Source organism: Lutra lutra, chromosome 4 (assembly GCF_902655055.1).
Source record: "Lutra lutra chromosome 4, mLutLut1.2, whole genome shotgun sequence".
Lineage (NCBI taxonomy): Eukaryota > Metazoa > Chordata > Mammalia > Carnivora > Mustelidae > Lutra > Lutra lutra.
The window spans coordinates 93,211,108-93,237,153 of NC_062281.1; the positions used below are offsets into that span (position 1 = coordinate 93,211,108).

A 26,046-nucleotide genomic window follows, 5' to 3' on the forward strand; every position below is an offset into this window, starting at 1 on the left:
GGTCTGAAAATATGCAGGGAATGATCCCAATCTTTTGATACCGGTTGAGACCTGATTTGGGACCGAGGATGTGATCTATTCTGGAGAATGTTCCATGTGCACTAGAGAAGGATGTGTATTCTGTTGCTTTGGGATGAAATGTTCTGAATAGATCTGTGATGTCCATCTGGTCCAGTGTGTCATTTAAGGCCTTTATTTCCTTGTTGATCTTTTGCTTGGATGATCTGTCCATTTCAGTGAGGGGAGTGTTAACGTCCCCTACTATTATTGTATTACTGTTGATGTGTTTCTTTGATTTTGTTATTAATTGGTTTATATAGTTGGCTGCTCCCACGTTAGGGGCATAGATATTTAAAATTGTTAGATCTTCTTGTTGGACAGTTCCTTTGAGTATGACATAGTGTCCTTCCTCATCTCTTGTTATAGTCTTTGGCTTAAAATCTAATTGATCTGATATAAGGATTGCCACTCCTGCTTTCTTCTGATGTCCATTAGCATGGTAAATTCTTTTCCACACCCTCCCTTTAAATCTGGAGGTGTGTTCGGGTTTAAAATGAGTTTCTTGTAGGCAACATATAGATAGGTTTTGTTTTTTTATCCATTCTGATACCCTGTGTCTTTTGATTGGGGCATTTAGCCCATTAACATTCAGGGTAACTATTGAGAGATATGAATTTAGTGCCATTGTATTGCCTGTAAGGTGACTGTTATTGTATATTGTTTCTGTTCCTTTCTGATCTACTAATTTTAGGGTCTCTCTTTGCTTAGAGGACCCCTTTCAATATTTCCTGTAGAGCTGGTTTGGTGTTTACAATTCTTTCAGGTTTTTTTTTGTCCTGGAAGCTTTTAATCTCTCCTTCTATTTTCAATGATAGCCTAGTGGATATAGTTTTCTTGGCTGCATGTTTTTCTCGTTTAATGCTCTGAATATATCATACCAGCTCTTTCTGGCCTGCCAGGTCTCTGTGGATAAGTCTGCTGCCAATCTAATATTTTTACCATTGTATGTTACAGACTTCTTTTCCCGGGCTGCTTTCAGGATCTTTTCTTTGTCACTAAGACTTGTAAATTTTACTATTAGGTGACGGGGTGTGGACCTATTCTTATTGATTTTGAGTGGGGTTCTCTGAACCTCCTGGATTTTGATGCTTGTTCCCTTTGCCATATTGGGGAAATTCTCTCCAATAATTCTCTCCAATGTACCTTCTGCTCCCCTCTCTGTTTCCTTTTCTTCTGGAATCCCAATTATTCTAATGTTGTTTCGTCTTATGGTGTCACTGATCTCTCGAATTCTCCCCTTGTGGTCCAGTAGCTGTTTGTCCCTCTTTTGCTCAGCTTCTTTATTCTCTGTCATTTGGTCTTCTATATCACTAATTCTTTCTTCTGCCTCATTTATCCTAGCAGTGAGAGCCTCCATTTTTGATTGCACCTCATTAATAGCTTTTTTTATTTCAACTTGGTTAGATTTTAGTTCTTTTATTTCTCCAGAAAGGGCTTTTATCTCTCTGGAGAGGGTTTCTCTAATATCTTCCATGGCTTTTTTGAGTCAGGCTAGAACCTTGAGAATCATCATTCTGAACTCTAGATCTGACATATTACCAATGTCTCTATTGATTAGGTCCCTAGCCTTTGGTACTGCTTCTTTTTCTTTTTTTTGTGGTGAATTTTTCCACCTTGTCATTTTGTTCAGATAAGAGTATATGAAGGAACAAGTAAAATACTAAAAGGGTGGCAACAACCCCAGGAAAATATGCTTTAGCCAAATCAGAAGTGATCCCAAATCGTGAGGGGGGAGAAGGGGGATAAAAAGGTTCAGAAAGAAAAAAAAAAAGAAAAAAGAAACAATTAAAAAAGAAAAAATATAAAAGGGAAAATATATATATATATATATTAGATAAACTACTTTAAAAACGTTAAAAAAGAAAAGGGTAAAAGTTAAAAAAATTTAGCAGAAGAAAAGAAAAAAAATTGAAAAAGAAAAAAAATTAAATTAACTGCAAGGCTAAAGAATCATGGGGAGAAAGTCATGAGTTCTGTGCTTTGCTTTCTCCTCCTCTGGAATTCCGCTGCTCTCCTTGGTATTGAAACTGCACCTCTTGGTAGGTGAACTTGGTCCTGGCTGGGTTTCTTGTTGATCTTCTGGGGGAGGGGCCTGTTGTAGTGATTCTCAAGTGTCTTTGCCCTTGGCGGAGTTGCACTGCTCTTACCAGGGCCCGGGTTGTGTAATCTGCTCGGGTTTGCTTTCAGGAGCTTTTGTTCCCTGAGCGCTTTCCATAGAGTTCCGGAGGATGGGAATGAAGATGGCGGCCTCCCAGTCTCTGGCCTGGAGGAGCCGAGAGCCCAGGGCCCCACTCTTCAGTGTGCCCTCAGAGAACAGCGCCCAATTACTCCCGTCACCCTGGTCTCCGGCCGCGCTCCGAGCTGACAGAGCCTGCGACTGGTTCAAGGTAACCCCGAGCTTAGAGCTCACTCCTCGGTTCTGTCTCTGTAGCCGGCTCCCCCGTTCTAATACCTGTAAGCTCTGCGACACTCAGACACCCCCGATCCTTCTGTGACCCTACGGGACCTGAGGCCACGCTGACCCCACGTGGGCTTCACCCCGGTTAAGCGTCTGGAGCAATGTCCCTCAGTGGTACAGACTTTTAAAAGTCCCGATTTTGTGCTCCTTTGCTCCACCGCTTGCCTGGAGCCGGCCCCTCCCCCTGCGTTCTATCTTCCCGTCGCTTGGGATTCAGTTCTCCGCCAGTCCTACCTTTCAGAAAGTGGTTGATTTTTCTGTTTCTAGAATTGCTGTTCTTCTTCTCGTCGATCTCCCGTTGGATTTGTAGGTGTTTGCAATCTTTAGATAAGCTATCTAGCTGATCTCCTGCTACCTGAAGTAGTCTCAGCCTGCTACTTCTCCGCCATCTTGATTCCTCTCTCCTAAATTTGTTTTAACTATAAAGCCAGTATGCATATAAACATGTCAATTTGCTTGTAGAGGAAGGGTGTTTTGTTTATTTTAAGTGTACACTTTAAGTACTTTATTACTTAAAGTTAGTGCATTTTCCCACTGCAGATTTGAAGGTACAGACTTTGAAAAGTAAATTTACCAAATCACGTTTAGTCACAAACATTAAATAAAATGAGGTTAAATAACTTATTTTCTATTTGCAAAAATAAATGGGTCATAGTAAGTAATATGACAATATACTAGTCTATAATATGAATGGTTAGTAAGTTGGATCACATTTTCTCCCCAATGATTTTAATTAGAATCTCAAAGAAATTCTAGAAGAAAGGACAAGATGAAATAAAATATATTAGTTGTTGCTAAGTGACTTTAATTCCCATATGGAGAAATGCCTTAATAATACCCCATTTAAATATGGGATGAGGCACAGGTCAGCTCCCCGCTACCACATACCTTTGTTGCCATCTCTAAGTCCCAGAGGGAAGAAGAATGTTTATCATCTGTAGGCGCACAAATTTTCAGATGCTTACCTGTGTGCTGTTTCTCTATGTCATTGTTAGCACCCTAAAACATGGTCTAGAACATAAATAGTGAAGCATGACTGCTGCAGGTAAGGGGAAAAGAGGTGCAATGAGCAGAACTCAGGTGTACTCTCTTGGGAAGCAAGTCATCTTGTGGTGAGGTTCTTCATGGGCTAAGGGAGGGATGGAGGTGTGGAAATGTCTGACCACCTGCACAGCTGAAAATCCCTTTCTGTGCTACAGGCATCAATACAGTTGCAAATACTCACAGGCTAGCATGTGGGACCTCGTAGGCTACCATTCCATGTCGGATGCGCATGATATTTTTTTTATCAGGTGACATTTTAGTTCATTTTAATGCTCTGAGAGGACACTAGTGACATTTAGAAATGTTGTCTGCTACATGTGAACAGCTGTCTTGCTTCAGTAACCTAACTCCTCAAGAGAATATCCAAAAACCCCTGTTGTTCTTGAGGTGGGGGGAAGTAAGGCAGAGGAAGGCATACTCAGACCTCCACTCTGTTGCTTCTTGGCCTTGTCTGCCCCTGGTGGAACCACCTGTCCCCTGTTGCTTTAGCTTTCTCTTTGTTTTCTCCCCTTTTTATACCTTTCTGTGAGCACACAGCTCCTGGGTCTTACTTCCTTCCCTTCCCCCATATGGTGTGATCATGCCCATTTGTACCATTTGCACTGGTAATCTAATGAATTTTGGTAAATTTTGATGAATTTGACAATGATTCCTATGTTTTGGGAAATGGGGGCACTAAATTAATCTAAGAGTCTAGGGCCTTTGGAGGCATTCGCATAGAATACCATTTTCAGCATATCTGTGTCTGATGTAGGGGAGTGAGAGCCTATGTGGGGTGATGGAGCTTTAATGCAAATGGACTTTGGATTCAATCCCATGAAATGTTCTTTTAGTGCTGGTAGGATTGTGTACCTTCAGGACTTTGGTTCCTGGGAGATAGCGATGTTAGGGAAACAAACCTTCAGACCCTGGTAGATATGACTTAGTGGGAAAGACAGGACATTTCAGAATATTTAGTCATAAATTGTCTGATGACACCTCTTGGCACAAACTTCCAAGGCTCATGTTTCGTTGAAATATGATGAACAATTTAATTACACTTTGTAGTACACAGTTAAGGCCTTAATTTGCCCTTAAACATATATACACAGCATGTTGCAGGAATCTGACTACAAATACTTGTGACAAGTTAAAGAAATTTTAGGCTGCAGCTGGATACCTCCCATTTGCTTCCTGCAAAGAAAATTTAGTTTTCTAGTAAGTGTGGCTACTGGGTCCTTAGGATAAGTATATATCCTCAGCCAGGACTTGGAATTCAAAAATAGAATTTCTGAAAATGATTAGGATCTCGAATATCAACTAATATACCTTGTTAACATTTCAGATGATGGAAATGAAGCCACATTGAAGTCACATCCAGGTTTATCCAGCTCTTTATTATGAAGCTGGGACTGGAGTGAGGGTTACTTGGTGACCATAGCCATGCTTTGAACCATGGAGCGGAGCTTCCATATGGATTTTGAATCTATAGGGACCAACTGGAGAGCAGTGAAGAAGTAAGGCATCAGTATATAGAGATGAATTTTTGTTGTTTGTTTCTTCTAAGAAATAATCTGTATGCTATACCAGCTTTTTCCTTTTTTGTTTTCTTGGTCACTTCTATCACAAAATCTCTGTTTCTTTTGATGAGCTCAGGTTTTAAGTTGTTCTTACTTTAAACTCTATGAATGGGAGCTCTGTTGTTGATTGGTCTCTGCAGAGCTAACCAATGTCCATATGCCAAGACCCTCCCACCCTTGGCCCCTGGCTAAGTTACATGAGGGATGCAAACACTGTCAGGCTCATCTGCTCATTGCCAAAACCCAAAACAAACAATGACTATACCATGTTGTGCTGTAAATAATACAAATTGATTAATCAAGATATGTTTTTAAGCATGCTTAAAACTTTTTTTATTTTTTATTTTTTAAGATTTTATTTATTTATTCGACAGAGATCACAAGTAGGCAGAGAGGCAGGCAGAGAGAGAGGAGGAAGCAGGCTCCCTGCCGAGCAGAGAGCCCAACTGGGGGCTCGATCCCAGGACCCTGGGATCATGACCTGAGCTGAAGGCAGAGGCTTTAAACCTCTGAGCCACCCAGGCACCCCCATGCTTAAAACTTTTGATGAAATGTTTAAATGGACTCTGAAAAACAATCTGAAGGGTTTGAAGAGGTGGGGGGGTGGGAGGTTGGGGGAACCAGGTGGTAGGTAATGGAGAGGGCACAGATTGCATGGAACACTGGGTATGGGACAAAAACAATGAATACTGATATGTTGAAAATAAATTTAAAAAATGGAAAAAAAAGTTTAAATGTTCCCCCGTCTATTTGAATATATTATAAAAATACTAGGTATTTTTGCATACTCTAGGTATAAGTAAAATACTTTTCTAAGTAAAGGACTCCATCAGACACTGATCACAGTGATTTAGCTCAAAACTTGCAGAAGAAATAATTGTGTTTGGAATGAGACTAAGCTTTTAGCCAGTGTAACTATTTAAATCTTTTGAAAAATAAACTTGATTATACTTTTACTGATAATGTTTTATAAATTGAACTGCATCAGTTATATCTTAGAATACAAAAAATTAATGCAATAATGATATGACATGTAGAAATGTGAAAATTTATTTGTTTTAATATATCCATGTTATCCATTACTGCTTATGTTGAAGGAAGATGGTAGCCATTGAGTTTGTCTCCAAATTTCTATTCCATCATTCTCTAGGCCCAACTCTCATTTTGGTTAATTCTAATTTAATTATTCTTTGAAGATTCTTTCTGAGATATTAGTTTGAACATGATGCATAAAAAGTATCCAACTTAAGGGGCGCCTGGGTGGCTCAGTGGGTTAAGCCGCTGCCTTCGGCTCAGGTCATGATCCCAGGTCCTGGGTTTGGGCCCCACATCGGGCTTTCTGCTCAGCAGGGAGCCTGCTTCCTCCTCTCTCTCTGCCTGCCTCTCTGCCTACTTGTGATTTCTCTCTGTCAAATAAATAAATATTAAAAAAAAAAGTATCCAACTTAAGACCTAATTAGGAAAGCTGTTGAACTTTCTGCAGTTAACTTCCTTGGTAATTTTCATCATATATGCTTAGAAATTCATTCAGGAAAGTAACAACAGGTCATTTATATTCTCTCTTAAGAACTAGTCTATTTGTGTAGTTGGAGAGAGGGCAAAATGGTGACCTTTAGAAAATGTGATCTGTAGTGCAGTGTTAGGCAAACCACAAATTTCAATACAATGGTCAAATTTGATTGAATAAGATGGAAATTTTTTATTCTTTATGGTGTTCTTTAGTGTGAATTGATTTTTTAAAATTTTTTATTTCTTTTCAGTGTAACAGTATTCATTGTTTTTGCAACACACCCAGTGCTCCATGCAATCTGTGCCCTCCCTAATACCCACCACCTGGTTCCCCCAACTTCCCACCCCCCCACCTCTTCAAAACCCTCGGGTTGTTTTTCAGAGTCATTGTCTCTCATTGTTTACCTCCCCTTCCAATTTCCCCCAACTCCCTTCTCCTAACTCCCCATGTCCTCCATGCTATTTGTTATGCTCCACAAATAAGTGAAACCATACAATAATTGACTCTCTCTGCTTGACTTATTTCACTCAGCATAATCTCTTCCAGTCCCGTCCATGTTGCTACAAAAGTTGGGTATTCATCCTTTCTGATGGAGGCATAATACTCCATAGTGTATATGGACCACATCTTCCTTATCCATTCATCTGTTGAAGGGCATCTTTGTTCTTTCCACAGTTTGGTGACCGTAGCCATTGCTGCTATAAACATTGCGGTACAGGTGGCCCTTCTTTTCACTACATCTGTATCTTTGGGGTAAATACCCAGTAGTGCATTGGCAGGGTCATAGGGAAGCTCTATTTTTAATTTCTTGAGGAATCTCCACACTGTTCTCCAAAGAGGCTGCACCAACTTGCATTCCCACCAAAAGTGGAAGAGGGTTCCCCTTTCTCCACATTTTCTCCAACACATGTTGTTTCCTGTCTTGCTAATTTTGGCAATTCTGACTGGTGTAAGGTGGTATCTCAATGTGGTTTTAATTTTAATCTCCCTGATGGCTAGTGATGATGAACATTTTTTCATGTGTCTGATAGCCATTTGTATGTCTTCATTGGAGAAGTGTCTGTTCATATCTTCTGCCCATTTTTTGACATGATTATCTCTTTTGTGTGTGTTGAGATTGAGGAGTTCTTTATAGATCCTGGATATCAATCTTTTGTCTGTAGTGTCATTTGCAAATATCTTCTCCCATTCTGTGGGTTGCCTCTTTGTTTTCTTGACTGTTTCCTTTGCTGTGCAGAAGCTTTTGATCTTGATGAAGTCCCAAAAGTTCATCTTCGCTTTTGTTTCCTTTGCCTTCGGAGACATATCTTGAAAGAAGTTGCTGTGATGGATATTGAAGAGGTTACTGCCTATGTTCTCCTCTAGTATTCTGATGGATTCCTGTCTCGCATTGAGGTCTTTTTTTAATGAAATATTTCAGCTGTCATTTTCAATATAAATATTTTAGATCATTTAAAGATATTAAACACATTGAGTTTTTTAAATTAAATTTTGATTATTAGAAAAAATTTGGAAATAACAGAGAAATAATTTGAAAATACTAGATAATATCATCACCTAAAAAGAAGTAAATGAAAAAAAAAAGTAAATGAGAATTTAAAAATATTTCCATTTTCTTTTTATGCATAGATTTTTAAAATGCTTAAAAACATGAACTCTATAGTTTTGTATCCTCTTTTCAATTAAGTAGAATCATTTTTTGAATTGTAGTCATCTTTCTCTTCATGTCTTATCATCCACATAACATATATTTATTGTTAATCATCAACAAAATAGACAAACCATAATTACCTTAACAACCATACTACTGTAGTATAAGCATTATTGAATACTTTCTTAATAAAAAAGTAGCATAACTTTACAATGTTGAGAAGACTACCAAGATATATTAGTTCCTTTCTGATACACTTAAATTTTCAATGTTACTAATTTAAAGGAGTGTTCTTGGGAATTGAAAAAAGGTCAGTGGAGTTACTTCTAGTTTTAAAAGGAAAAATCTCTTACAACCTTTAGAAAAAAAATTTTTTTGCCATAAATAATGTCAAATGATTTTTGGTGCCAGAAAATCTTCTTACGTTATTTGATAGAATCAAAGATTTATTCCAAAAAGTAATTTTTTTCAGCATTGATTTTTCATAATGTGAGTCAATTGTGATTTTTAAAATTTCTCTTAGAAATTTATGCATTCACACCATTGATCATCAGGATAAGGGTTAAATACATTGTTTAGATATCAGTTTCTTGATGTTTTGAATAATATTTTTGACAGTTACTTCTGTTTCCTAGCTTGAGTATACAGTACTTGGCTAGCTAGCTTCCATCTCATTAAAACTCACGCTATTGAAAAGATACCAGTATTTCCACTGAGAGTTATAGTAGTATCAGTTTTAGAAAAACCTCATCTCATTATGTAAAACTATGCTGAATTAAGAGTGAGGAATTTGCAAACTGTATAGCTTCAAAGTAATTAGTGAGTTGTTCAGGGCTGCCCCTTGGATTTTTCTCTTTTTGGAAAAAACATTTGGAGACTATTCAGTTTGGATATTCTGCACTTAATGAATGGCAATTTTAATTCCATTCCTTTTTAACACTTCCTGTAGAATTATATTTTAGATCCATTGAAGTCTGCAAATTCCTGCATATGGCATTAATAAATTATTCTTTCATTAGAAAGTATTTTTAAATTTCTACTAAGGAAAGGCACTGTTGGGCTTTTCCATGTTTTGTTTGTTTTAGGATATCATTTATTAGAGAAAGAGAGAGGGAGAGAGAGAGCATGGAGGAGAGGGGCAGAGGGAGACACAGACTCCCTACTGAGCAGGGAGCCTGACGTGGGCTAATGGGGCTGGATCCCAGGACTTGGATCATGACCTGAGCTGAAGGCAGATGCTTAACCAATTGAGCCACTCACACACCCCTTCCATGCTCTGTATGTTACTGTTCTTAATAAATAAGTTGAATTCAAATTTATTTTTTAGAATGAAGTTATTAAAAAATGTGCTGTGATTGAAATTATGAAGCCATTTTTATATCACTAATTCTTATTTTGAAATAAGTGGTAATTTGGTAACTGATATCATTGTGATATTTATACATTTTGAGGCCTGTTGTATGTATATAACCATTCATGTTTATACATATGTTTAAAATTATTTATGATTTTTAAAATTAGTGATAGAAAGTGGCTAGCACATAAACTTTAAAAAGGAACATTATCCTTTCAATTTATTTATTTATTTATTTATTTATTTATAAAGATTTTATCTATTTATTTGAGAGAGCAAGTGAGAGAGAGAGAGAGAGGGAGGGAGGGAGAAAAAATGAGCAGGGTGAGTGGCAGAAGGAGAAGCAGACTCCCCTCTGGGCAGGGAGCCTGATGTGGGGCTGGATCCCAGAACTCCGGGATCATGACCTGAGCCGACTGTAGACACCTAACCAACTGAGCCCCCCAGGCATCCCCTGTCTTTCCACTTTAAATTATTAGGTGATATAACCTATTCTTTCAAAATATTATATTAGTGCAGCAATTAACCTATTACTTGACTTGGCAGATTTTTAACAGTCAGTTAGCAGTCTTGCTTTCTGTTCATGAAGCAATGGCCACATGCAATCTCATGCTGACTTGTCTAGTTCTTTTTTTTAAATATTATTTATTTATTGGGCAGAGAGAGATCACAAATAGGCAGAGAGGCAGGCAAAGAGAGAGAGAGGGAAGCAGGCTCCCTGCAGAGCAGAGAGCCTGATGCAGGGCTCAATCCCAGGACTCTGAGATCACAACCTGAACTGAAGGCAGTGGCTTAAACCACTGCCACTGAGGCACCCTGACTTGTCTAGTTCTGAGTTTTATCATTTATTTTCCAATGGAAGTCTGAATGCACAGGTTGTAATGGTCAGGCAAGGCTTCAGGAAGGATCTGGGTACACTGTAAAGGGAAGAAAGAGTTGCTTGAGGCAGAGAGCAGAGCTGGGTAGCTTGATGGGAGCATCAGCCTGCAGAACAGGTAAGTATTCACAGGACAAGGAGGAAAGCCACAAAGGGTGGCAGGGCCACAGAAGAACGCAGTGGAAAATGGCATTGTTCAATAGGGTGGAGTCAGTTTAAGGAGAAGCACAAAAGCAAGCTTCCATGTTTTCACTTGGTTCAGTGGTGAGCTACCAAAGGCTTTTGAAGTAAGGAATGGCCTGATGAAATATTGAAGGAAGAGTCAGCAGGGTGTGGAGAGAGCAAGGTCAGGATCAAATAATCCAGGGAGGAAGGGAAGGAAGGAAGACCCAGCTTACAAGGGTGACTGGCCCAGGACATTCGGTATGCAGGGTCAAGAGCATCAGCCTGGTACAGGAACTTGTGTTCCTTGGTTATTCTATGGGAAGAATACATTACGTTCATTCTAAAGTAAGTCCAATATTTTATCACTGCAGGTTGTGTGTGGTTCTTGTGATTTTCTTTACCTGGAGTATGATTAAAAGGGGAGTAGCACTACTGGGACTGTGGGATCTTTTAAGCAGCAGTGCTGGCTTCACTCAGCTAATCTCTGTCTGATTGTGGAAAGGGGGATCCCGAGTCTGAAAAACCGATGCTTGTTTGTGATACTGGCCCTGTAAGGTGACACATTTGTGGAGGAGGGTGTGTAGACATGTACAATTTGATCTTTTTTCCCCACCAATTTATCATTTCTCACTTAGTGATTTTTTGTAGGAGGTAACAAGGCTTTAAAGCCATTGATACCTATCTGACATGTATTACTAGGTGCTGCTACTTTGTATAGGATACAAATATGAATTATATATGTAAGGGTAAGAAGGAAAAGGTAAAAATTCCTTTTAAAAACAGAGTATTATTTCCTGATGGGGGAAATCTTTGGATAGTTTGGTTCCCTGTTTTATCAGAAATTGTTATTATTAATGGGATTATGGCATATGTGTATACGTGTGTGTGTGTGTGTGTGTGTGTGTGTGTTTGTATAATAGTCTAACATCTAATATTCTGACTCAAAGATAATTTGGAATTTTTAAAGACTCTGAACTATACAGAATCATTTGAAAGTGTGTTTTTGGAATAATTAATCTGATCAAAGATACTGTATTGTGATTTGGGAGCTAAAAAGATAATGGGGACAAGATTTTGGGAGAATGAGTGCCAACCATGCCTGCTTCTACTTAGAACTCACCAAATAAAATAGGCCATTTGAGAAAACCTAAAGAAACAAAAAATAGCACAGTGCAACAAAATCATTTCTCTAAACCACCCTTAATATTTTGTGGCTCACCTCCTATCTACCCACCATTACTGTTTAGTGACTCTCCAGGAGATGAATGAAAATTGTCAATTTAAATTGGTGCAGGTGCTGACTCGGTCTTTGTCATATGTTTTTTCATTCTGGATCTTTGCTTTGCAGGCTGTCATGCCAGTAAAGGCTGGATACAAGTAACATCATTATTCTCTACCTGTTGCTGCTATTAGGCAGAAAACTGCCATAGAGGGTTTCCTGTTGACATTTTCAAATCCAGCATGACAGTGTAGCCAAAATTATGGTGAGACCTAGTAAAAGACAATGTGAATTCACACTCAATTTTTTTTTTGTTTCTATTCATGGCAGTTATATGGAATGATGTGGTTTTACAGAGTGTGTATTTTTCAACCATGAGCAATGATAATGGATTGACATTTGTATCTTTCCATTTATTGAAGATTAGGTAAATGTACTCTTGGTATGTTCCCTTCATTTGTTCTGATTCTTATTGTAGGGTTCATTCAACAGCTGAGAATTGTCCTGTGGCTGTATTGTTTGCTTTTGAAACCTAGAATAATATTTCAAAGGAATATTAAAAAGACAAAATGAATGTGACACTTTGGATATTTGATTATTGAGATGAAAATTCTTTTAAAAGTTCTTCTTTTATTACTCTAGGGATTTTAACATTTTTAAAAAAATATTTTATTTATTCATTTGACAGAGAGAGAGATCACAATTAGGCAGAGAAGCAGGCAGAGAGAGGGGGAAGCAGACTCCCCACTGAACAGAGATCCCCATGCGGGGCTCGATCCCAGGACCCTGAGATCATGACCTGAGCCGAAGGCAGAGGGTTAACCCACCAAGCCACCCAGGCGCCCCGGGACTTTAACATTTTTGGACATAGAGGAAAGGAATGTTAATTAGTTCAGATGTTCGATTTCATGTAATATAATAATGCTATGAGTTAGAATGTTCCATTCCTGAGTACTGACTGCATTTAAAATATAAACACATAATTTTTTGGTTTTTATGTTCTTCATTTACACATATAAAACAAAGATACTTTTAAGAATTCAGTGATCTTGGAACTGTTATGAATTGAGTGGTTATATTGATATAATATTATATTTGTTGTTCAACTTTACCTGTTAATTTCCAGCTGACTTCCACAGCAGTGGCCACATTGTTGTCAATGGATGTAAGATACATAACACAGCGAAAAATAAATGGTTTGTGTGTATGGCAAAAACACTCGAGGAGAAACATGAATGGTTTGAAGCTATTTTGAAAGAAAGAGAACAGTGAAAAGGTGGGTGTATGAATTGGGCACTGTTATACTTTATGAAGATTCTAACTTAGCAAGAAAGCAGATAATGGGCAGAAGTTATGAGAAAGGAAAAAGGCATATGATGTTCACTTAGATTTCCCATGTGATGTAAGACTCATGATAAAATACTTTTTTTTAAAGATTTTATTTATTTAACACAGCAAAAGTGAGAGAGAGCACAAGCAGCAGGAACAGCAGGCAGAGGGAGAGGGAGAAGCAGGCTTCCCACTGAGCAGGGAGCCCGATGCGGGACCGATCCCAGGACCCTGGGATCATGACCTGAGCCAAAGGCAGATGCTTAACCAACTGAGCCACCCAAGCACCCCTAAAATACATTTTGAATACTTCTAATATTATTACTAAAAGAAAAGAAAAACGTTGAATAGTTAGTAAAATATATTGTGGCCCACAATGTCTTTTAAATAGTATCTTAGTCTGTCGAGGCCACAATAACAAAATACCACAGACTGGGTGGCTTATAAATGACAAAAATTTGTAGCTCATTCTTCTGGAGGCCAGGAGTCCCAGATTCAGTGTCTCGTGACAGCAATTTCCCGGTTCATAGATGGCCATTTTCTCACTGTGTCCTCATATGGTAGAGGGGCAAGAGATCTCTCTGTGTCTTATTTATAAGGCCATTAATCCCAATCCCATTCATGAGGACTCTAGCCTCAGGACCTAATCACCTCCCACACGCCTTACCTCCTAATACCATTAGGAGTTGAGTGTTAGGATTCAACATATGAATCTGGGAGGCATGCAAATGTTCAGTCTACACAAATAATTTCATTTGCTTTAAAATTTGTTCAGTTTTATTTGCACCTTATTCTTCCTACTTTGAAAACATCGTTATGGAGTTTTCCTGTAAGAGACAGACTTCAGTAGTACAATGCAGTGCTGTAGGGCCTTCAACAGTTATATCTTTAACAGTACATTGAAAATTTCTAGACCAAATATGTTAGTATCCTAATTATAGAATAAAGCACTCTGATAAAATACATTAACATTTTAAAATTGTTACAATGCCATTGAATATAATGCAGCCCAGTAAGGAGTGTGTTCATATGAGGAGGACTGGCTCAAAATTGCTTCATGTTTTTAGCAAGATTTGCAAAAGGTATTTGATCTGGCAATACTCAGTTATGTGAAGTTTATCTGCAATTAAGCACATTTCTGCAATTCAGCTAGGAAATAGAAATGCTTGTGTTACTACTAATTTCTTTACCAAATAACTGATAAGACAAAAAGCAGTGTTTATTCCTTTTCCCCAGAGATTTAGGAGCAAAGTATCTCATTACTGATGAAATTTCAGGACACAAAGAACCCTTTATTCCACCTTCAGAAATTTCTCCTTGAAGAACATCCAAAGCTTCTACTTCTTTATTAAAATATCCATAGTACACATTTCTTTGAGAATTTCCAAAGCATTTCAAATACTTAACTCCTTTGATTGATCTGGGATAGAGAGCCTATTAGAAAAATTTAAAACAAAGATTATGAATACATAGCTGATTTCTTTAAGTTTTGTTGAATCTAGCAATCAATTCAAATAGCATAGCAAATCATTTCAAAGGTAAAATAAATGTTTCATCAAGTTGAACCTTTATTTTTTCAGAATAGCTATGCATATAGATAAATCTGAAGTGAAAAAGGAAGGAGGAAAAGAAGGAAGGGAAAAAGGAAGAAAGCAAAGCAAGCAAACAAGCATGTTCTATTAATTTGTTTATGTTAACAGGCTCTTTTCTTAATAAAAATTATTCTGTTACTGACAAATGGTAATTCCTCCTCCATTGTAAAAAATAAAAATTCTAGTAAAAAATTTTGTAGTTAGAAGACTGAAAATAAAAATGACAGAAATCTTGTGATTTATGTAGGTCCCGTGATAAAGCCACCCATTCACTTCCTTTCTCACCCCTTTTCTTTCCTTCCCCTATGCTCCTAATTAATAGCAATACTTACAGTGTGTTCTTTTCCTCATTTTAATTTGGCAAATTCAGGAATCTGCTGACATCAGAACAGAGAATGATGCTTTCACTACATACCAACCAGCTCAACCCATTTGTCAACCACTGACGTTTCATAAGTGCTCAAAATGTGCCAGACACTGTGCTGAGCTCCTGACATTCATCAGCTCATTTAATTCTGTGACAGCACTGTGGAGTTGATACACTTTTTTTTCCAAGATTTTACTTATTTATTTGAGAGAGAGAGAGAGGAGCAGAGGGAAAGGGACAAGCAGACTCCATGCTGAGTGCAGAGCCTGATTTGCTGCTTGATCCCAGGACCCTGAGATCATGACCTGAGCCAAAGGCAGATGCTTAACTGACTGAGCTACCCAGGCATCCCTGGAGTTGGTATTAGTATTTTTGTGCTGTTGAAGAAAAAACTGAAGTTTTACTTCTTTTTAAATTTTCTTTCTTTTGGATGGCTTTAACAACTTCTTCTGCCTTAAAATGTACTTTTTAGACTAAATATCCATTTTTAGAATTCTATGCCCCTCGGTTATTTGACTTTAGCCATAGGTGTTGCTTTTGGTTTTGAAATAAATGGAAAAGTAATTTCCTGACACCTTCTATAGCTTGGCTTCTCTGACCTCTGTGCAAAGTTGAAACCATTCTAAAATGTATCCATTACTTTATGTAGAAGTTCAAATGTTATATTTTTATAACATGAGAATAATAAAATTTTTTTAATTTTTTATTAATTTTATTTTTTATAAACATATAACATATTTTTATCCCCAGGGGTACAGGTCTATGAATCACCAGGTTTACACACTTCACAGCACTCACCATAGCACATACCCTCCCCAGTGTCCATAATCCAACCCCCCTCCCCCCATCAACCCTCAGTTTGTTTTGTGAGATTAAGAGTCACTTATGGTTTGTCTCCATCCCAATTCCATCTTGTTTCATTTACTCTTCTCCTACCCCCTTAACCCCCCATGTTGCATCTCCTATCCCTCATATCAGGGAGATCATATGATAGTTGTCTTTCTCCGATTGACTTATTTCGCTAAGCATGATACCCTCTAGTTCCATCCACGTTGTCGCAAATGGCAAGATTTCATTTCTTTTGATGGCTGCATAGTATTCCATTGTGTATATATACCACATCTTCTTTATCCATTCGTCTGTTGATGGACATCTAGGTTCTTTCCATAGTTTGGCACAAAAACAGACACATAGATCAATGAAACAGAATAGAGAGCCCAGAAATAGACCCTCAACTCTATGGTCAACTAATCTTTGACAGAGCAGGAAAGAATGTCCAATGGAAAAAAGACAGCCTCTTCAATAAATGGTGTTGGGAAAATTGGACAGCCACATGCAGAAAAATGAAATTGGATCATTTCCTTACACCACACACGAAAATAGACTCAAAATGGATGAAGGATCTCAATGTGAGAAAAGAATCCATCAAAATCCTTGAGGAGAACACAGGCAACAACCTCTTCGACCTCAGCTGCAGCAACATCTTCCTAGGAACATCGCCAAAAGCAAGGGAAGCAAGGGCAAAAATGAACTATTGGGATTTTATCAAGATCAAAAGCTTTTGCACAGCAAAGGAAACAGTGAACAAAACCAAAAGACAACTGACAGAATGGGAGAAGATATTTGCAAACAACATATCAGATAAAGGGCTAGTGTCCAAAATCTATAAAGAACTTAGCAAACTCAACACCCAAAGAACAAATAATCCAATCAAGAAATGGGCAGAGGACATGAACAGACATTTCTGCAAAGAAGACATCCAGATGGCCAACAGACACATGAAAAAGTGCTCCACATCACTCGGCATCAGGGAAATACAAATCAAAACCACAATGAGATATCACCTCACACCAGTCAGAATGGTTAAAATTAACAAGTCAGGAAATGACAGATGCTGGCGAGGATGCGGAGAAAGGGGAACCCTCCTACACTGTTGGTGGGAATGCAAGCTGGTGCAACTGCTCTGGAAAACAGCATGGAGGTTCCTCAAAATGTTGAAAATAGAACTACCCTATGACCCAGCAATTGCACTGCTGGGTATTTACCCTAAAGATACAAACGTAGTGATCCGAAGGGGCACGTGCATCCGAATGTTTATAGCAGCAATGTCTATAATAAAATATTTTATTGTAAAATGTTTCTCTATTTAGTGTTCTCTTACTGATACCACATGGCCAAAAAAAAAAAAAAAAAAAAAAAAACAGTACCGAGCTGTTGCTCTCCTGTGTTATAAAATATCATCCTACTTATCTGTGATGCGGGGCTCCTCTCCCCACCCCAACATGGTAAAAGATGTGGTTTGTTCATCCTCCCTGGCCTTTCACAGCCACAGCAGATGGATGTGGTAGACAGTTCTGATGGGTGGTTTTGTGCTGGAATTTTCCTTTTGGATGAGTTTATTCTTTCTTAAAGATTTTCTTTATTTATTTGAGAGAGAGGGAGAGTCAGAGAGAGAGAGAGCACAACAGGTGGGAGGGTCAAAGGGAGAAACAGATGTCCCAATGAGCCAGGAACCCAATGTGGGGCTCAATTCCCAGACTCCAGAAACATGACCTGAGCCAAAGGCAGATGCTTAAGTGACTAAGCCACCTAGATCCCTCCACCCCCACCCCCCAGATGACATTTAAATACAAGAATGAATTTATTAAAAACCTTATTTATTTATTTTTAAAGGTTTTCTTTATTATCTGAGAGGAGAGAGAGAGAACACAAGCATCGGGAGGGGCAGAGGGAGAGGGAGAAGCAGACTCCCTGCCGAGCAGAGAGTTGGAGGTGTGACTGATCCCAGGACCCCAAGATCATGACCTGAGCCAAAACCAACCAACTGAGCCACCCATGTGCCCCACTAAATAACTTCAAAATTTGAAAACAGTATAATAAAACTATTGGTGTGTACTGATTTTATATTGCTGCAGAATAAATAACAACACACCTAGTGCCTTGAAACAACATCTATTCATTAGCTCATAATTCTATACGTCAGAAAGTTGAGGTGAGCAATGCTGGGCTGTCTGCTTAGGGTCTCTCAAGGCCAAAATCAAGGGCTGAGCTGTGGCTGGGCCTTATCTTAAGGGTCTGAGGAAAAATTCACTTGCAAGCACATTCAGGTTGTTGACAGAATTCAGTCCCCCGTGATTATAAGAGTAAGTCCTACTTCTGTGCTGGCTGTTGGCCAGGACCACTCTCAGAAGCTGCCTGTGTTCCTTGGTACATGGCCCCTCTATCTTCAAAGGCAGCAGTGGCTCACTGAATCTTTCTTGTGCTTTTAATTTTTCTCTTAGTCTTGTGCCACCAGCCTGAGAAAACTCTCTGCTTCAAAGTGCTCTACTGACTGGGTCAAGCTCACTTGAATAATTTAAATATTTTGAGGTCAACTGACTTGGAATTTTAGTTTCGTATACAAAGTCCATTCATACCACTACCTAGATTAGGATTTGGTTACAAAACCAAGGGATGGGATTCTTGATAGTGGGGTAAGAGAACACGTTTAGAATTCCATCTACCATATGGTGTGTGCAGTTTTTTTGGGTTTACTTTCTTAGAGTTCAAACACACTGGTTTTCTGTGCCTGGAAAGCCATATTCCAGTCTGTCTCTTATATTAAGTCATTATTATTCTGTTTATTTTGTCTGTTTGCTATCTTTAGGATCTTGTTGCATTCTCTTTACAGTTAAAACTACTCTAAAAATTTCCCTTTTGTATTTATTAGAGGTCTCAGTAAGTTGAATAGGTATTATATATAGGGTTTAGGTAAGCATGAATGAACGGACATGGGTTTTCTAGGATAGAGAAAAATTTAAATAATTTGGGGCTTTGCATATGTGGAAAAAATGCAAGCTTAAATGCACTGCAAATATTTCTTTATATCTGAGGCTCCTTCTAAGGCTGCCTGATGAAAGCATGACAGAAATAGACTTCTGGAAGAGATTATGCTGAGTGAAATAAGTCAAGCAGAGAGAGTCAATTATCATATGGTTTCACTTATTTGTGGAGCATAACAAATAGCATGGAGGACAAGGGGAGATGGAGAGGAGAAGGGAGTTGAGGGAAATTGGAAGGGGAGGTGAACCATGAGAGACTATGGACTCTGAAAAACGATCTGAGAATTTTGAAGGGGTGGGGGGTGGGAGGTTGGGGGCACCAGGTGGTGGGTATTGTAGAGGGCACGGATTGCATGGAGCACTGGGTGTGGTGCAAAAATAATGAATACTGTTATGCTGAAAAAATAAAAAAATAATTAAAAAAAAAGAAATAGACTTCTTGGGGAGGCAGGGGTGGGAAAACTCTTTTAACTATTTCACTGGATTTCTATTGCAGTGAATTTGTGTCATGGCTCTTGGAAATTGGAGAGATTCACAGGCCTGAGGAAGGTGTACACTTAGGACAAGCATTATTTGAAAATGGAATCATCCACCATGGTAATTATTTTGTTAATTACTAAGTTATTCTCTTTGACCACCAGTTGGAAACATCTTGACTCCGTTAATCAATCTGGCTTATAGTAAATGTCTACATTATAGGATGCTTATGTATTTTTAACATTTCAAGTACCTAATATATATAGAACTGCAGTTCTGGGAATTTTGTGGAGTACGGGTTTATGGTGATATATTTGCTAATTTTAATGTGAATGGCTACAAAACAGGCAAAAATTATAAATACAGGTAAGTATTTACCTGGGATAGTGGAGGAAGACATGGCAAGTTCTAATTGGAGTCTTTGGGGCTGCATTATGATGGAAAGGGCCTCATGTAAGGCATTGTAGAATGAGTAGAACTCTCACAGGGCAGAAGGGAAGAAGGATGTCCTTCCCTGAGGCATGGGAGTGGCATAGCTCATGGTGGCCTCTTAGGAACTAGCATAAACTCTCACGAGGCAAGACAGTCTAATTCACAAATGAATATACTGGAGAGGAAGGGTGTGGTGGGAGAGGTAGGTACATCTGATCCCACAAGATATTAATTCTCTGGCTGTAATATGTTGGGTTTATTCTGAAAGAGATGAGGAGATGGACACTTTTAAGCAGAAAAGTGGCCAGAACATGGCTTTCAGAATGCTTAGGTGCAGCAATGTGGAATGTGGAGTGGAGACATTGGAGACACTGGGGGAGCCCCGTCCATCAGGCAGCCCCTGCCTTTCCCTGTAGTAGGAGGATGATGGCTATGTTCTAGGGCGTGATGACAGTGGCCCATCTGGGAGACTTTGGGAAGCTGAAGCAGCCTGTTTGAAAACTGCTGGATGTGGGAGATGAGGAGTGAAGAGCAAGATCAGGTTACTGTGAGATTTCTGTCTGGTTGACAGGGGTGACTATTCAGGAGAAGGAGCAGGGTGGGAGAGGATAAAGGGTTTTTGTCAGGTTTGTTATAAGACATCCACAGGGGAACACCCAGCAAGAGGTTGAAAATGTATGTGTAAAGCTCAGTGTATACAATCATGAGAATCATTTCAAGAGAGCACCAGTTTCCTGAGAAGATCAGTAACAAAGAAGAAAGTAGTGATAATGGGACTGAGAAGTAAAGCTTGAAGAATTTCTAATGCAAAATGTGGGTGAGGAGAAAAAGAGGGAATTATGAATAAACATAGGTATTTGGCTAAGCTACTTCAATGTTCTTTTTTTTTTTTTTCCCCAATTAGAGTGGGATGAAACTGAACTAGATTCTCCCAGTTGTTCCTCACCATTCTGGGTGCCCTGTGAATTCTTCCACCAATATATATCGCTAATCAGACCACTTCTGTCACTTCCAAGATCCCCACCTTCTTCCCAGTTACAACTCCTCCTTCCTTGCTCCTGCTTTTGTCCGCCATCCCTATGACACAGCCTCCAGGAAATAGCTGGAGAGCTTTTAAAACAAATGTAAGATCAAAGCATTCTCTTGCTTATAATCATCTACTGGCATCCTATTACACTCAAAGAAAAGTCTGGAACCTCTTACTTACTATGGTCCAGATCTCTTACCATGGCCCACAAGGCCCCACATAATAGGGCCCCTGACTTCCTCTGTGAGTTGGCAAATAATGTTGTACCCAGCTCATTACACTGTGCCCCTGTGGTTTTCTGTCTCTTCCTTAAACACTCTCGGATGACTCTGCATTTAGGATCTTTGCTCTTGCAATTCTCATTCAACTATTATTTATTAATTCCTAGTATATACCAGGGACCTTTCTAGGTGCTGGATGGGCAGCAGTGAATGAAATGACAAGAGTCGCAGTATTCATGACTCATGTTTTCAGTGACACTCTTTTAGAATCTCATCCTATTACCATAAACTGTGTTTTTAATTTTTGAAATTTTCTTCATGAACTTATCACTCTCTAAAATTATTATGCTATTTTACTTGTTCATTTATTATTACTCTCTTTACCTCCCATATTGATTCTGGCCCCCCATCAAAGTAGAAGTACTATAGGAACAGGATACCTGGAGTGCCCATCACATGTAGGTGCTCAATAAATATTTGCTCAGTGAATGAATAAAGGAGTAATTATATTGTTAGTAAACAGATGATAATAGTGATAAATTGTAAGTGATTTTGTTCTTTAATCTTTAGCACTGTAAATTTTTAGCATCTAGTGTGCTAAAAAACATCATCCAAAAACTTATAAGTAAAAATGAAAAGATGTTGAGTTAGATGACTTTCCTCTTGGCTGCTTCTCTTTCCTTTCTTCCTACCCCAAGCCCAAATGTATATTTGGGTCAAAAAGGGAATATGATGTGTTTTGTCCTGCAGTCTACTGAAGCTCAAGTAGTTGGACTACAGAGAGGTTTTACATACAATCATAGATAGACCTTCAGAAATCAGGTGATTCCTTTCTCATTTAGGCTACATACTTCCAGGAACTATGTCTTACCAATAGAGCAAAGAAGGGAAAATCTATTTATGAACTATTTGTTTATTCTTTTCCTTACTGACCCTTTCCTTTATTCTGTGTGTAAGATATTATGCTACCTAGCATAAAATTATCATGTCATGGCCTTTATTTCTTATGGCCTAATAGTTTAAATCTATCTCTACCTTATTCATCAAGCAATCCAGGTGTTGACATATTTCCTTTCAGGAAGGTAGAAATCCACCAGGATGGGATAATTGACTTTTTGCTGAGAACAATGAGAATGAAAACTGTATTGGTTAAAAATAGCTGCTCTAACAAATTTAAACCTCAGTACAGTGGCTTGCATTCTAGAAGCTACTTTTTCTCTCAGGTAAAACCAGTCACTGGTGGAGGATGTTGGAGGCACCAGGCTTTTAGACCTGGGAGAGGCTCACCCTCCTTCAGTGCAGGGGCCTTAACGGTCATTTTGAAGGAGTGTTGGAGTTTTGGGATTGTTTGTTTTAAATGGGCCTGTACACTCCACGTTTTGCCTTACTTTTGTGTGCATGTCCTTAGATGCAACTCAGTTCCATGACCACTCTTTATTGCAAGAGAAACTTAGAAAAGTGGTGTAGGTTCATGCCCAGGGAGAATAAAAGCTAAAACAATTTGGTAAACAGCGATCAAATGTCTACCACTGAGGTAAAGCTCTCAGGTAAAAATAAAGTCTAGGGAATTATATTAAAAGAGTAATCATTATATAAAATTCTCAATGTTTTATAGTGAGATCAGCATATAATAGTCATAAAAATGACTTGTCACTCCTCCATTGAACTGCTTTTCAGATTGTAAAAACCCCATTGGACATATTGGTGTAAGTCTAACTGGGTCCTTGATTCTGTTCTACTTATCTATCTTTATTCTGTTCCAATTGTCTATCTCTTCCCAACACCACACACTTTTGATTACCTATATATCTTGAAATTGGGTAGAAGGATTCTTTTGGTTTTATTCTTTAGTTTTATTTTCTCTTCTTTTTCTAGGTTCTGAAGCTGAGAGCTTATTGTTTTGAGACTCCTTTTGTTTTTAGACAGGCAAAGAGAGAGAGAGACAGGGAAGGGGTGCAGAGAGAGGGATTATTAAGCAGCCTCCATGCCCAGCACCAGCAAATGCAGGTTCAGTCTCACAACCCCAAGGTTTATCAGGACCCAAGTCAAAAGCAGGAATTGGATTGACTGACTGAGCCACCCAGATGTTCCTCCTCATTTCTAATGGATGCATTGAGTGCTATAAATGTTGCTATCCATTGATGTAGCTGTGTCCCACAAATTTTAATATGTTGTATTTTCATTTTCCTTCAGTTCAATGCATTGAGATTTTATCTTTTACCTTTGATCATCTAGAATGTTACTTTCTAAGTGTTTGGATATTTGTTATCTTTCTCCTTTTGATGTCTAGTTTGATTTTTAAATGTTTTTTATTTTAATTGCAATAACTTGATATAAAGGGTTGCATTTGTTTTGGGTCTACAATATAGTAATTCACCTCCTCTACGCCAAGTACTGTCAGCTCCTGGTGCCAGGCACTGATTTGAGTCGAAACTCAGGTGCACCTCCCCCACCCCTACTCCCTTCAGGTCCTGTTGATAGGCACTGGTTTGCATTGGAGACGGAACCCTCCTAGGGGTTCCAAGCAGTTACTAGTGGCCCAGAGGACACTGGTGATCGGAGACAAAGCCACAAGGCTCTTTGGAGCCAGCTGGTGGCCATCCAAATGTCTCCCCACACAGTTCTGGAGCCACTATGGGCTATCATAGAGCAGCTGTGGGCTGCTGGGTTGGTGATATACGAACGTTTGACACATGTGCCCAAGTCTCTGGGTTTCGCTGGAGATCCTGGTGTGCACTGCAGTGGTGTTCATAGTAAAGAGTGGACTCAGCTTAAGAAGAAGAAAGGGGCATTGTGCCCAGAATGAAGTATCTGGGAAAGGCATGGAGAAGACCAGACCAGACGCACAAGCCTGTGGAGCCAGTCCTCTCCCATTACAGATTCTTGCTCTGGCTGCCCTGAATCAAGGTGCCAGGTATTTTTTTCATGGAAAACGCTATGCAACTGTTGAAGGGAGTTCGGGAAAGGCTGTTGAAGTGCCTCACCAGCTGACTGATGAAAATCCCTTCTCTGGAGCAGCCCAGGAAGATGGAGAACCCCTGCAAGGAAAATACCAGAAGGCTTCAAGGACAGCCCTGATCTGCAGGAAGTGCAGACCCGCCGGTTCAGGACATTTGCAGCTGTGGACAGACAGTGCAGGAAGAGGCAGGGGAGGCAGGCAGGCCAGAGCTTGCTGATGGAGGAGTGCGGCGGCAGGCCACCGGTGAGGGCCAGTGCCAACGCCACACCCTCAGCCAGATCCTACTGAAGGTGATGCACCTACAAGAGCTGCTTAGAGATCATCTGGAAGGTGGGGGCTCAAGGAGGGAGGTGGAGACTGGCTCGTCGTGCACTGTCCATGTGCCCTCGGGCGGGAGCCCCGTGAACAAAGGAAAGCCGTCCAGGGCACTGCAGAAGGCACGTCCGAGGAACGAAGAGCTCCCGAGAAACAAAACAATCCACCAAGCTGAGCAAGTATCTTTTCACTTTTGAAACACCCTCCTGGGAAGTGAGATTCAGAAGTTGCGCCTGAAGCTCGAGGCAGAGCCTAAGCTGTGTGAAGAGCACATCAAAAACCTGGAGAGGAAGATGATAGAGGAGAAGGCACACTGCCTACAAGTGAAGATGAACTTGCCAAGGTGCGCAGGAAGGCAGATGCTGCCCACTGGAACTTGGGCCTCTACAGGAACATGGCCCAATACCTGCACCCAGAATGGCAGAAAATCTCCTCCTTGCATGACAGGGAGCGCCTCCTGGTGGAGAACAGAAGTGAGGAGAGCCAGAAGGCTGTCCTGTGGGCAGAGAGGGAGTTCCCAAGGCTCCAGGCAGAAGACCATTGCCTCAGACAGAAGCTGGCCAACTCTGGGCCCAAGGTCCAGCCTGTCTCCGGGGGGCCTCCTGCTCCTGCTGTTCTGGGCATAGCCTCCAAATCCCCTCAAGGGCCCAAGGCTCCCCTGAAACCCCAGAAGCCCAAGAAGGGAGCAAGGGTGCACTGGCCAGACTCCCCAAGTTCTCGGGTCCCCTGCGGGTCTGATTCTCTTTCCCAGCAGCCACCAACACTCACAACCAGAGCACGAAAGCTCCTGTGCTTACCCCTGAAGCCATACCCATTGCTCCTTTTACTTGAGATCCACCCCATTATTTAACTGATGCTACAGATTCCCTCTAACTGTAGGAGTGTGAGAGAATATTTGTCAATGTTATGCATAAAATAAAAATAAATAAAAATATCAAATTGCTGATACGACTGCTACTGAGAGTTGATTTTATTAAGGGATTATATGCCAAGCAATTAAGGGTTTTAAGAGTATTTTATTGATCACTTAATTGTCCCGAGAACCCAGTGTGTCATACATGACTGAGGTTCAGAGAGGGGAAACAACTTGCCCCAAGATCACACAGCTAGTGAATTTCAGAGCTCCCATTCCAAACCAGGGTTGTCTAATTATCAACTGCTGTGCAAATAACTTCTACTACAACTACTACTACAACTTTGTCTTCTTCTTTTGAGAGACAGAAAGGGAGAAGGCACACACACATGCAAGCGGGGGAGGGGCAGAGAGAGAGAGAGATTCCTAGACAGGCATCCCACTCAAGTGCAGAACCGGATGTTGGGCTGGATTTCACAGATCATGTGATCATGACCTGACCCGAAATCAATAGTCGGAAGCTAAACTGATGGAGCCACACAGGCACCCTTGTGTGAGGAACTTCTAGTCAAGCTGCTGTAAGGATCCCTGAAGGGCTTGATAAAATGTTCTCCTAGTTCACATCCTAGTAAGGATGCAAAGATTCTAGTGGTGGCTAGCTGAGGTCAAGTCCCACCAAAGTATGGAGGGCAGCCTTTAAGGGTCTCCAACGATTCCCATCCTGGGTACATATCGTTTTGTGTAACATACTCTTCA

The 26,046-nt window shown here is 39.8% G+C and overlaps 1 pseudogene; it reads left to right on the forward strand.

The window, feature by feature from the left end:
* Window positions 1-25,694, forward strand: part of LOC125099272 (uncharacterized) — a 49,557-nt pseudogene extending 23,863 nt beyond the window's left edge.
* Window positions 25,695-26,046: the final 352 nt, after the last annotated feature.